At 39.7% G+C, this 14118-nt stretch overlaps 1 long non-coding RNA gene across 2 annotated transcripts; it reads left to right on the forward strand.

Annotated features, from left to right (window-relative positions):
* Positions 1-2063: 2063 nt before the first annotated feature.
* Positions 2064-3986, forward strand: LOC139189594 (uncharacterized). Of its 2 annotated transcripts, none has more exons than XR_011573380.1 (3): positions 2064-2197; positions 3003-3329; positions 3434-3986. It is a non-coding gene; the product is annotated as an uncharacterized lncRNA (long non-coding RNA). The 2 variants fall into 2 exon arrangements; XR_011573381.1 differs by having other exon boundaries at positions 3003-3320.
* Positions 3987-14118: the final 10132 nt, after the last annotated feature.

Here is a 14118-nt window from a genome sequence, read left to right on the forward strand (position 1 = left end):
ATGGGTTCCAAAGCTCTAAGACCTATTGCTGAGCCTTTTTTTTTTTTTCACGAAAGACTGCATTGTACTTAATGGAAGTATATAATAAACTCTAAGTATATTGGAATCCCAACAAATGCATGAGGCAGTGCAAAATTGAATTTGTCTTGTATCATAGCATTGGCTAGTATCATTTAAATTTCTTTTTTTTTTTCTCAATTTTTTGTTTGTTTGTTTGTTTTGTAAGGGGTTCTAAAGCTCTAAATCATATGGTTGAGCCTTTTTTCACGAAAGACTACATTGTATTTAATAGAAGTATATAAAACACTCTTAAGTGTTTTGGATCCATTATTTACGAGGGCACATGCATTCTATGAAACTAGTTTCCACGATCCAACCATTGAACATGTTTGCATATACTTCGAGATCTCCTACTCCAAAAATCACCCAAAAAATGTTCGGAGATTAGGTAACGGGACAAATCATTCGACAATTAGAAGATAAAATTCACAATTTAACAGTCGTTCTAGCTCCAATTTTGTTCTTTTTTTTCAAATACAATCCTCAACCGTAGAAGAATAAGATGAACAAACTAGATAATCAATTTAAAATATTTAAAATAGTGGATACAACAAAAACTTACATTATACTTAATATAAGTATAGAAAAAACTCTAAGCGCAAGCGTACTAAAGGGGAATGAAATGGTAGGAAATGGAAATGCACACATCAAAAGTCATTCAAGTTTTTACTAAAACATCCGGAATAAAAAGAAATAGTGGGACCCGCCTAAAATCAGGAATCCAATTTCTGTAATGGCAGGACGTATTTGGATTCCAATTTTTGTACTGATAATACCCTTAAACTCCAAACGAAGATGAGAACTATGTCAGGAACTAACCAAGGGATGATGATGTTTACAACCCTTATGATGTGATGGATGGCCAAAGAAGCTGCCTTCAAGCCCTTGATTAACAAGACCCGCACGACCGCGTCGCTAAAGATAGCTCGACCCGGCTCGCGTTTTCGATGAAGACCCAAGAACATGGAAGATGGTGGTCTCGCAACCAGAAAAGAGGGTAGATAGATAGAATTGCAACAAATTACTGGGTACTTGGAGAATTTAGAAAAGGAGGAAGGGGGTAGAAGGAAGTAATTTTATTTATTTTTTTTTTGATTTTTTTGGTTTGCTTTATGATGGTAAGGAGAGGACCAATGGAAAAAAATAAGTGTTACTAAAACATAAAAAAATACTTATTTTCTCTACTAAAATATAAAAAAAAATGAAAGAATAAAAGTTTTACTAAATATAATTAGCATATAAAATATATTAGTTAAAATAGGGGTATTTTAATAATCACATTAGTTTTCATTCCGATTTATGTGAATTAGTAAATAGTTTATATAGATTAATTTCATTCCTACTCTGATGCCAAATAGTATTAGGAAACAACTTTAATAGTCTGATTCTGATTCCATCTCATTCCAATTCATCCACAATTCAATTCCTTTCAATATGATTATAGATTAGTAAATGAGCCATAAGTGTTTTGGAATCCATTCTTTACCAGGGAATACACATTCTACAAAACTTGTTTCCACGATCCAATCGTCAAACATATTTGCATATACTTCAAGATCTCCAATGCCATAAATCATCCCCAAAAAAATGTTCGAGGACTGAGTAACGGGACAAAATCATTCGATAGTTAGAAACTAAAATTCATTATTTAACAGTTATTTTAGCTTCGATTTTGTTCATTTTTAACAATGCCCCAAATCAAGAGTAAAAGCACACAATGAATTTAATGATCATCAAATTCGATGATTTTTATTGAACCGTTTGAACTTAATGTTCAAAAGTAGAGAAATATTTCTTTTAAGTTTGCCTAATGGAATACTCGTTTTCGTCGGACCAACCTTCTAAATTATGTCGGCTTTAGCTATCCTTCCGTCGGGCAATGTTGAAAAAGCCTTCTAAAAACTTTTCCAAAAACTGAAATTGGCCCCCAAAATAGAGGTAACCCGACGAAGTATTCCCAAATTTTGGTGACGTTGCCCGATGAAGTTATTGTGTGTTCCCAACAGAAATTTAGGGTTTTGAACACGTGTCAAATTTTAAAAAGCCTTTGCCTGACTAACCTTCTATCGGGCAAAGGTTTGAAAATATTATAGCCCCATAACCTTATGCTTTCTTCCTCCTTGCGCCGTTCAACCCTGTAAGCTCTCTCTCGATCTCAAATCCTCTCTCTTAGTCCTCTATGTGTGTTAAATCCTCTCTCTACCCCGTGCCCAGCAACTGCATGTCTCTCGCTCTCCTATTTTTTTTTTTTTTTCAATTTGAAGTTGTTAGGATATTGTGATTAGCGGATTGCTTATGTTAGGAATTGAAATTGTGGTTGTTTCTTGTGTGATTCAATTTGAAATATTTTTCGATTTGTGGATAGGGATAGGTTTGAGGAGGTGTTCAGTGGCTGTGGGTAAGGGCACGGTGGTGTTGGAGTGGGGTATTGGTGGTGGCGATGGTGGAGATGGTGGTGTGGTGGTGGGGTGGGTGGTTTAGGTACGGTGTTGGTGGGGTATGGTGGGTGGTCAATGAAATTTTAGGAAATTTTGAAATGTTAGGCAATTTTAGAAGGGGAATTATCATTGGCACTCCAAATTTTTTATGATTAGAAAGAAAAATAGACTTGTGAGGAATGTATAATGAGACTTTCGGAGTGCTAATAACAATTCCCTTTTAGAAATTGTTTGAAATGTTAGGCAGTTTTAGAAATTATTTGAAATTTTTGAAATATGTGAAACTTTTGAAACACATGAGAAATTATTTAGAAATTTTAGGAAATTTTATAAATTATTTGAAATGTTACGCAATTTTATAAATTATTTGAAATGTTACGCAATTTTATAAAAAAATTTTTTTTGAAATTTTAGCAAATTTTAAAAATTATATGGTTTCTTTTTCCACATATGTCTTCTCGTTTGATTAATAGTCGTCGCTGTTCTACTTCCACCTCTTCTCAGAGTGAGCGGTCGGCCCCCAGTGCCATTTTGTCGGCTAGCAGGACCTAGCGACCACTGCCAAGTCGACCGCCGGCGTGAGTACGTCTATGCCTTGACCTGGGTCGTCCAATCTGCCAGGCGATTCAATTGGCTATTCGATCTTCCAGGTGACTCCACAACAGCAAATAAAGGTAGCTAGGAGAAGAAGTCGTACCTTCACCATTCCGGTTCTCGATCCTTATCTTATCGGGTGGAGGAATAGCGGGTGGGTAGAAATCATTTCCGAGAGTGGTGGTTTGAAGGGAGATACACGCCAATTATGGCAACGAGGTCGCAAACGTAATTTCCGTTAGTACTCATTTCTATGTTTACTTGTAAATCCATTACAATAAAAAGCTCAAATGATGACCGATAACCTTATTTTGTTTCCTTTGTTTTTTTTTTTTTTGTAGGTTTCTATGGTTCAGGAGAGGGACGAGTACCTCCCCAACCTCTCCCAGCAGCAACCGAACGTGCCTATGGAGGAGCTGACACTTGAACCAGTGGTGTCTCTCCAGATGCTGATGGATGAGGTTGGATGAAGGAAAGGCAAGGAAGTTCGTGGTGTGGTTCAGGAATTCGGGGGTCTTCTTCTTCTTCAGCCAACTCTAATTTATCGATCGAGACTGATTCCAGACTTGGGCAACTGAAGATGGAGCCGGTGTGCCAAAAGGAAGAAGGTCAGCACTTGGCACAGGCTGCTGCGAAGGACCGAGAATTAGTGCACCTACACTTCGGTGTCGTAGCCCAGTCCTTATCAGCTTCAGGCATCAAGATTCTCGAGGCCCCGACCGAACTTTTGCAGGCATTCCCCTAATCATTCCAGAAGTTGCCCCAGCAACCACACCAACAGCTATCTCAGCAGCCACCACAGTAGTTTACATTTTATTTTCATTTTTTAGTTGTTGTAATTTAATTGCACGAAACAATTCCATTTTGGTTGTAAATTTTCTTTATTCATCTTTATTATAATTATTGATTTTTAAAATTTAAATAAATGATTTAATATAAAAAAAAATATTTAATAATTTTTAATTAAAAAAAAAAACAATTCGACGGACCTTTCGTCGTGCAAAAGGTTTAACATAATTTTAAATTTGGTTTCGTAGAGTTTGCCCGATGACTGGCTGTCGAGTAAAGCCCATTAAATCATTTAATTATGTGGTAGCTGATGAGATAACATTCGTCGGGTAAGTTTTTTCCGTTGGGTCAATTTGTTTCGGGAAGACAGGTGCCCGACTATTCTTTTATGACGAACCTCCGTTGGTTAAACTCTCCAACGACGAATAAAGATTTTGGCCGTCTAAAGTGTTTTTTTGTAGTGCAATTAAATGATGCACAAAACTACCATTAAATGAGATAAATTTGTTAATTGACATAACATGTATACATCACTTGCTATATTAGTGGGTGCGCTAATGTGGTACAAAATGTGATCTCTCTACTACAACAACAACAACAACAACAACAACAACAAAGCCTTTTCCCACTAAGTGGGGTCGGCTATATGAATCCTAGAACGCCATTGCGCTCGGTTTTGTGTCATGTCATCCGTTAGATCCAAGTACTCTAAGTCTTTTCTTAGAGTCTCTTCCAAAGTTTTCTTAGGTCTTCCTCTACCCCTTCGGCCCTGAACCTCTGTCCCGTAGTCATATCTTCGAACCGGAGCGTCAGTCGGCCTTCTTTGCACATGTCCAAATCACCGGAGCCGATTTTCTCTCATCTTTCCTACAATTTCGGCTACTCCTACTTTACCTCGGATATCCTCATTCCCAATCTTATCCTTTCTCGTGTGCCCACACATCCCACGAAGCATCCTCATCTCCGCTACACCCATTTTGTGTACGTGTTGATGCTTCACCGCCCAACATTCTGTGCCATACAACATCGCTGGCCTTATTGCCGTCCTACAAAATTTTCCCTTGAGCTTCAGTGGTCTACGACGGTCACACAACACGCCGGATGCGCTCTTACACTTCATCCATCCAGCTCGTATTCTATGGTTGAGATTTCCATCTAATTCTCCGTTCTCTTGCAAGATAGATCCTAGGTAGCGAAAACGGTCGCTTTTTGTGATCTTCGCTAGATTGCTCCGGTCATTAGTGTGGATAAGTATATAAATGGATAGAGATAGGAAAGCAAACACAAGATGTACGTGGTTCACCCAGATTGGCTACGTCCACGGAATAGAAGAGTTCTCATTAATTGTGAAGGGTTTACACAAGTACATAGGTTCAAGCTCTCCTTTAGTGAGTACAAGTGAATGATTTAGTACAAATGACATTAGGAAATATTGTGGGAGAATGATCTCGTAATCACGAAACTTCTAAGTATCGGAGTGTGGTGTTGTCTTGACTTGCCTTATATGTCTCATAGGTAGATGTGGCATCTTCTCTGGAAGTATTTTTCCTCCATCCAGGGGTGGTATCTTTAACTGGTGGAGATGCACAAGGTAATGTATCAATTTCACTTGAAGCTTACTTGTAGTTTCAGGCTTGGTCAAGCGCGATACAAACCATGTAGTAGGAGTCCCCAAGTCACCGAGCTAGGGGGTCTGCTGAAAGAGGTGACAGACAAGGTAAGCAATCAGAGCTCCGACTGATTGTTCACCTTCTCCCCATCTTGCAACAGCATGAAGGATAAAGAGAAGAAAAATGAGAAGAGATGATATGAGATACTTTTGCTTTTGAAGAAGTAACTTTCCACAGGCTTATTCTTGAATTGAGCTGGAGGGTTTTCTGGTTTCCTCCAGAGTATAAGGCCGACTGAAGAATTTGAGGGTCAAAACAAGTCCATCAAATCTAGAGTACGTTCCACCCTGCTGATATGGGATACTTTTGCTTTTGACAGAGTAATGGATGTATCGGCACGTGTGCTGTTACGCTTGTCTCCACATGCTTCCTTGTATCCTTCGCACTTGCCCTATCTGTTCCTCAAGCAGATGCGGAATCTTCCCTGGAAACATAAGATGTTGAAGATGAGTACTCGAGAGCAATGCCAGGTAAGTAATCAGGTAAGGGGTTCCAGGCAGTTAGTTCCTGGCTGGAAGCTTGATTCCAAGTGCTGACTGATTGCTCTCTTTCTCCTTGTCTTGCAGGTAAAAACAAGGCCAAAGGAAAAGACAGGGAAAAAGCATGATATGGGATACTCTTGCTTTTAACCCTGATGATATGAGATATTCTTGCTCTAGTATAGCTTGTTTGCAGAGGTATTATCGGGGGGAAAGAAAGCTGAATATTTCGAAAGGCTTCGTTGGGAGTGCCCTCTCAGATATGATGAAGGGTTGAGCATTTTTGCAGGTCTGCCTGTCCGTTGGGGATGGAGGTCGACATATATAGGCGTCTCCCTAACAACAAGTAGTAATGCTATTCCTTTACCCTGCTTGGTCATAGCATGGTAGTGGGAGCTGTCAGTTTCACATTTTTAACTCTGTCAGAGCACTTTGAAAAAGTGGTCTGTGGTATCTGGCTCTCGAGATTCGGAGAACAATGCCTGTTTGAGAAAGCAATCATGCTGGGGGTCTGGCTCTCGAGATTCGGAGAGCAGTGTCTCTTAGATTTTTGAGGAAGTAATCATGTTGGAAGTCTGGCTCTCGAGATTCGGAGGGCGGTGCCTCTTCGATTTTGGAGCAAGCAATCTTGTTGGGAGTGTTGTCTCGAATTTGAGTAAAGGTTGGGCATGTTTGCTAGTCTACCTTGCCACGAAGCACAAAGGTTGACACACAGGGACTTTCCAATTATCCAGCAATGGTACTGTTCCTTTACCCTTTCTTCGATTTTGAGAAAGTAGTCATGTTGGGAGTCTGGCTCTCGAGATTCGGAGGACGGTGCCTCTTCGATTTTGGAGCAAGCAATCTTGTTGGGAGTGTTTTCTCGAATGTGAGTAAAGGTTGGGCATGTTTGCTAGTCTACCTTGCCACGAAGCACAGAGGTTGACACACAGGGACTTTCCAATTATCCAGCAGTGGTACTGTTCCTTTACCCTTGTGGGTAATAATATGGTAGCTAGACCTTCAAAATTTATATGTCTAAACTTTGTTAGTGATGTTTCTTTGCTATTCTTTTACCTTTCTTGGTCAGAGCGATGTAGTGGGAGCTGCAAGCTTCACGTGCTCAACTTTGGCAGAGAACTTTGGCAAAGTTATCTGTGGTACCCATGAGCTATTGTTGCGTGTGGGAAGTGGGTAATTGAACAGTAAGATTCATGTGCTGTCTACTTCACCAGAAATCTTCGACAGAATGCCCATAATTTCTGCAAAGCTGAGTGTACGTGTGACAGGTGCTGACAAGGCTAGAAAAGTAGGTGCCTCTTCGATTTCTAAGATCGGCCCTCGTGGTCTCTGAGCAGCCCAGCTTTTGAGAAAGCGAGCGCCTCTTCGATTGATTCGGAGAACGATGCCTCATCGATTTTTGAGAAAGCAATCATGCTGGGGGTCTGGCTCTCGAAGATTCGGGGAGCAGTGTCTCTTCGATTTTTGAGAAAGTAATCATGTTGGGAGTCTGGCTCTCGAGATTCGGAAGGCGGTGCCTCTTCGATTTTGGAGCAAGCAATCTTGTTGGGAGTGTTTTCTCGAATGTGAGTAAAGGTTGGGCATGTTTGCTAGTCTACCTTGCCACGAAGCACAGAGGTTGACACACAGGGACTTTCCAATTATCTAGCAATGGTACTGTTCCTTTACCCTCTCTTCGATTTTTAATAAAGTAGTCATGTTGGGAGTCTGGCTCTCGAGATTTGGAGGACGGTGCCTCTTCGATTTTGGAGCAAGCAATCTTATTGGGAGTGTTTTCTCGAATGTGAGTAAAGATTGAGCATGTTTGCTAGTCTACCTTGCCACGAAGCACAGAGGTTGACACACAGGGACTTTCCAATTATCCAGCAGTGGTACTGTTCCTTTACCCTTGTGGGTAATAATATGGTAGCTAAACCTTCAAAATTTATGGGTCTAAACTTTGTTAGTGCTGTTTCTTTGCTATTCTTTTACCCTTCTTGGTCAGAGCGATGTAGTGGGAGCTGCAAGCTTCACGTGCTCAACTTTGGCAGAGAACTTTGGCAAAGTTATCTGTGGTACCCATGAGCTATTGTTGCGTGTGGGAAGTGGGTGATTGAACAGTAAGATTCATGTGTTTTCTACTTCCCCAGAAGTCTTCGACAGAATGCCCATAATTTCCGCAAAGCTGAGTGTGCGTGTGACAGGTGCTGACAAGGCTGGAAAAGTAGGTGCCTCTTCGATTTCTGAGATCGGCCCTCGTGGTCTCTGCGGAGCCCAGCTTTTGAGAAAGCGAGCGCCTCTTCGATTTCTGAGATCGGCCTTCGTGGTCTTTGAGCAGCCCAACTTTTGAGAAAGCAAAAGCCTCTTCGATTTCTGAGATCAACCCTCGTGATCTCTAAGCAGCTCAGCTTTTGAGAAAGCAAACGCCTCTTCGATTTCTGAGCAGACGCCTCTTCGATTTCTGAAGCTCCGTCGAGTGCAGATTTTTATAGGGGCTGGCATTAAGTTCTAAAGCACACTTGAATCTCCACCAGTAGAAGCTTCATTCTTGCACTTCTAAGATCTTGATTTGTCCGACCTCTTCTCTCTTCAACACCTTTGAAAATGTCTGGCCCATTCGACCGTCGTTTTGACTTGAACCTTGTTGAAGAGGCAGCCCCGCCTTCTCCAGACAACATATGGCGCCCATCCTTCGTCTCCCCTACTGGTCCTCTTACCGTTGGGGATTCCGTGATGAAGAATGATATGACCGCTGCGGTGGTGGCCAGGAACCTTCTCACTCCCAAAGATAACAGACTACTTTCCAAACGGTCTGATGAGTTAGCTGTTAAGGATTCGCTGGCTCTCAGTGTTCAGTGTGCAGGTTCTGTGTCTAATATGGCCCAACGCCTATTTGCTCGAACCCGCCAAGTTGAATCATTGACGGCTGAAGTGATGAGTCTCAAACAGGAGATTAGAGGGCTCAAGCATGAGAATAAACAGTTGCACCGGCTCGCACATGACTATGCTACAAACATGAAGAGGAAGCTTGACCAGATGAAGGAAACTGATGGTCAGGTTTTACTTGATCATCAGAGATTTGTGGGTTTGTTCCAAAGGCATTTATTGCCTTCGTCTTCTGGGGCTGTACCGCGTAATGAAGCTCCAAATGATCAACCTCTGATGCCTCCTCCTTCTAGGGTTCTGTCCAGTACTGAGGCTCCAAATGATCCCCCTCCGGTGCCTTCTCTTTCTGGGGCTCTACCGACTGCTGAGACTTCTCCTAAGCAACCTTTGTGAAGGCTCCCTCTTGTGTGTTTATTTTGACTCATGTATATGTACATATTTGTAGCTTATCGGGGATATCAATAAATAAGCTTTCCTTCATTTCAACGTATTGTGTTAAATACACCAAAGCCTTCTTCGCTAAGTTCTTTGAATTTTCTTTTGTTGAAGCTTGTATGTTGAAGCTTTCTGAGTGGAGCATGTAGGTTGGGGTAGTGTTCCCTTAATTTCCCGAGTGAGGAAAACTTCTCGGTTGGAGACTTGGAAAATCCAAGTCACTGAATGGGATCGGCTATATGAATCTTAGAACGCCATTGTGCTCGATCCTGTGTCATGTCCTTCGTTAGATCCAAGTACTCTAAGTCTTTTCTTAGAGTCTCTTCCAAAGTTTTCCTAGGTCTTCCTCTACCCCTTCGGCCCTGAACCTCTGTCCCATAGTCGCATCTTCTAATCGGAGCGTCAATAGGCCTTCTTTGCACATGTCCAAACCACCGTAACCGATTTTCTCTCATCTTTCCTTCAATTTCGGCTACTTGATGCGAAATATATAAGCACACAAAATTAAACCCTCTTTTTATCAAATGTAGTAAAGTATGTAAGTAGGGATCGTTCTAGGCCGGGGATTAGGAGGGATTGCTAAACACTTGAAAACTGACTTAAAAACATAAAAACAAAATTTAAAACACTAAACTAGACTCAAAGAATGCAAAACTATACTTTAAAATACTTAAACAAACATAAAACTCAAAACAGCAACCTAATGACTCAAAACTGCCTAAAAACCACTTTCTGGGCAGTTTTGAGAACCTAACAAGAACTTGGACGAAGTTGGATGAAAACTTGAATCAAAACACTTAGAAACACAAATCAAAACACTTTCTAACTAATCTAAGACTTCAAAATAAAGGGGGATTTGTTTTGGACGAAAATTGAAAACAAAACAGAAACTTTAAAACAAAACAGATTGTAAAACGTTTTTGGATGAAAAGGATGGATAAAAGGCTAGTTAGGAGGTTCTTCTCCACACATGACACACTTGCAAACAAAATGATTTTCAGTTGTTCTTTCAATAAATTATGAAACTCAACACCCCAAGTTAATTAGATACGCTTAAATTAACCTTCAAGTTCTCCTTAAGTTAATGAATTGGATGGAAAAGCGCATACAACAATTCAAAGCATTCCTCAAAGGTTCCTTACGTGATGAGCACAATAAAGATACAATCAAGAATCATGAAGCACAATGAGAACTATAAGTGTTGACGAGGCATTCGTAACTATGATGAGCATGAAACTAGTGCCAAGAATTCATTCAACGCGATCGTTTTCAAGCGACCTTCACTACTTGTGATTATAAGATTGTAACTATTAGGTGAAACTCCCTCATAATCTAGCATCATATTCATGCATGAAAACTAAGCGTGCACTCTCAATCAACATACACAAATAAGTTATCAATCAAGTAGGTGAACGAATTGAATCCGCAACTTATGAAATAACAACTGAATGTAATCAAATCATATTGCAAGCATGTACATGGTTTCGAATCACCCCCTAACTAAGAGGGGTTTAGTTCCTCATACTCACAAAGCAAAGATACATAAAATTAGACATTAAAATCAAAGGAAAGAAAACACCTAAAATGCTCCAACTTGGTAGCAAGTGCATCCAAGATTCCTCCTTTCCCTTGCTTGCGGCATGAAGCTTGTGGACAGATTTTTGGTTGGATTTATGGTGTAGAATGGATGGGGACTTTTGTGGAAGGGTTTAGGGTGAGAGTGGAAGAGTGTTTGATGGTTGGGGAGTGGTAGAGAACTAGGCAAAGAGGGTGGAAGAAGGTGGAGTGGCTGTTATGTTTTCTAGGCACTAGAATGGTGTTTTTGGGGTGTTTTGCTTCCTAGGGTGTGTATGGACGAATTTCTGTGATAAAATGATGAATATGGGGAATTATTCTTTGGCCAAGGGGTGTAAACATGTATTTATAGGCCCCAAAAACCTTAGAAAATCAGGTTAGGTTAAGGATGAAATGCATGGTAATTTGTGTGTGTGGTGTGCAATGGTCCAAGGGTGAAAATGAAGTGATGATGCAAAGTGTGAAGGGTAAAATGGAGTGGTCTTGAAGCTAGGGAGCATGAATGATTGTGTACATTGCATAGAGATGGAAATGGAGGTGAAAATGTGTCAATAAATGGGTCAAAGGTGCAGCAACATGTGGTACACAAGGCATGGGATTCCAAATGTGAATGATGGAGCATCAATTGGTGCATGTAATGGATGTAAATGTTGTCTAAAATCTAATAAGTGAAGGGAACAAGAGGTATCAAGCAATTGAGTGTAATAATTAAATGAATTGAAGCATGAAATTAGAAATTATGTAGGGGACAAGAGTGATCAAGCATGGCATGGAATCCAAAGGGAATTCTATGTGGTTTGCATGGCAAGGAATGCAAGTTGGGGTGACAGATTTTTGGGCTATTTTCTTCATCTTTTGGACCATAATTCTTCATATTCTTGGCCTCTTTAGTTCTCAAATTCGTCCATCCACTTGGCCCATGCATTTGCTATCCATTCCAAGCCCGAAACATGCTCCAAAGGCCTCCAAAATGCATCTTCTTGCATACTTTGTACTTAGAGTCTGAAAACACACGAAAATGACTTTAAACATTAAAATAACTAAGGAAACACGACATAAATGCACAAGAACAAGCCAACTAAGTCGCATAAATATGCTCCTATCAAATTCCCCCACACTTAGCTTTTGCTAGTCCTCGAGCAAAACAAAGAGATAAAACGAAACAAAACAAATAAAACACAACCTAAACCTTCCAACATTTGCCTCAGGGATTTCCAATGCACATGACATGTTAAAAATCATTATCCCCACAGATTTGAGTCATCTTTACACTTAAGCACATACTTAATCATAGTCACCACTTACTAGTTCACAATTAATCAATTAAAACAATGTTTTTGATGTAGTAACATGCCTTAGAGAAATCACTCAATTCCTTACAAGATATGAACTCAATTTTCACTCAGATTTTCTAACTACACACCCTATACTAGTTATATGTGAGAAGATTGATGTAGATATGAAAACGAACGCTCACATATATGTATCACAAAGAAAGCAATTTCTGGAGTTAATAAGCATGTTTAGATATGATCTCATGAATGGAATGCTACTACTTAGATGCGAGAACCAGTGACACCATATGCTCATACCAAATTCAAACTCCACATATTGAAACGCATGACACTCAAGATGAAGTTAAGGGTTGTAACGGGGCTTGGGGTGATGGCTAACAAATGAAGGATAAGGATAACAATCGTTCTTAAAGCAATAGCAAGTAAAGTAATGAAATTGAAACTTAGAATTCACTTAGATTGCAGAAATCAGCTTTTAGACACGAAGGGAAAATTCAGGCAATAATTAGGGCCGAATTCTATGTTTTGGACTCTTTCTTCAACAAGCAGCACTTTAAAACTTTTTTTTTTTTTTTTTTTTTTTTTCTCAACTCTTCTTTTCTTTTCAACAAGCATAATAACTCACACTTCCCCCACACTTGTTTTCTGCCATACATTAATCAAAAGAAATTCAATTTGAATCATGTTTTACTATGCTTCAAGAACAAGGGTATGGATGATCCTAAACTAGGCTAGGTAAGGATAATGTGGTTTAACAAAGAATGTAGGCTATCAAGGCTCAATGGGGTTAACTTAAACATATAACGATATGGGATACATGGCAGTTTGGCTTTGGTGGTGGTAACTACACAACTTCATCTTGAATATGTTTTATGCAAATCAATAGCATGCTTTGAATGAAATAGGCATGAGTTCTAGCATTTGGAACTAAATGATGAAACGCCTTCTAAGTAATAGCCAAGCAAAGAATAATGAGATCATGCAATGACTTTAGAAAACAAGAATGCACAGATTTTAACTCTCCAAATAAACGTTTAAGCTCAAGTCTCACAAGGTTGTAGCGTTAGTTTGAGTTCTTTCCTTCAAGCATGTTACAAAAACTAATTTTTTTCTTTTATGATTACATGTGATTTCATAAGTTATAACCACAACCACGCATAAATAAAGAGTAAATCAAACTTTCATCCATGTTTATAACTCTCTTTAACAGTCATGCAATTACAAACCGAATCCTCATCATTGTGTTGGAAGGTACCCTAAGACACAAATAAGCGCACAAAAACAACTCTTTTTTTGGATTTTCAAAAACAATTTTTCAAATTTTTATGAATTTTCGGATTTTTTATGTCAAAACACATTGAAACACTCCAAAACAGCTTAAAACAACAAGGAACAACACTAGAAGTAATAGGTGATAAATTTCTACGAATTTCATGCAAAACAATGGTTACCCCCCCACACTTAAATCAAACATTGTCCTCAATGTTTCAAGCATATACTCACACCAAAAACAAGCAAATAATAAACGACAAATAAACATGACAAATATGGCAAAGTAAAAACCAGACAGAGTAGAGTTTAAGAACGCAAATCTGGTTTTGGAGATAGTTGATCTTGTTGACTTTCCACAGCTTTACTCTTGAACGAGGTGATGTTGCAGTTCCTTATTTGTTCTCCAAGCAGATGTGGCAGCTTCTCTAGTTCTTCAGCTCGGACTCCTTGTGCTGGGTTGATTGTACGAGCTGCATTCTTCTCTGCTTGTTTCTTCTGTACGTTGTCTCCACATGCTGCTGGTATCATTTTCGCTTGCCTTATATGTTCTTCAGGTAGATGTGGCAGCTTCTTTGGAAGTACATCAGCAGTGGAAGACGAGTACTCGAGAGCAATTTCTCCATGTCCTGCAGGTTAGAACAAAGAC

The sequence above is a fragment of the Malus domestica genome, chromosome 11 (genome assembly GCF_042453785.1).
Source record: "Malus domestica chromosome 11, GDT2T_hap1".
Lineage (NCBI taxonomy): Eukaryota > Viridiplantae > Streptophyta > Magnoliopsida > Rosales > Rosaceae > Malus > Malus domestica.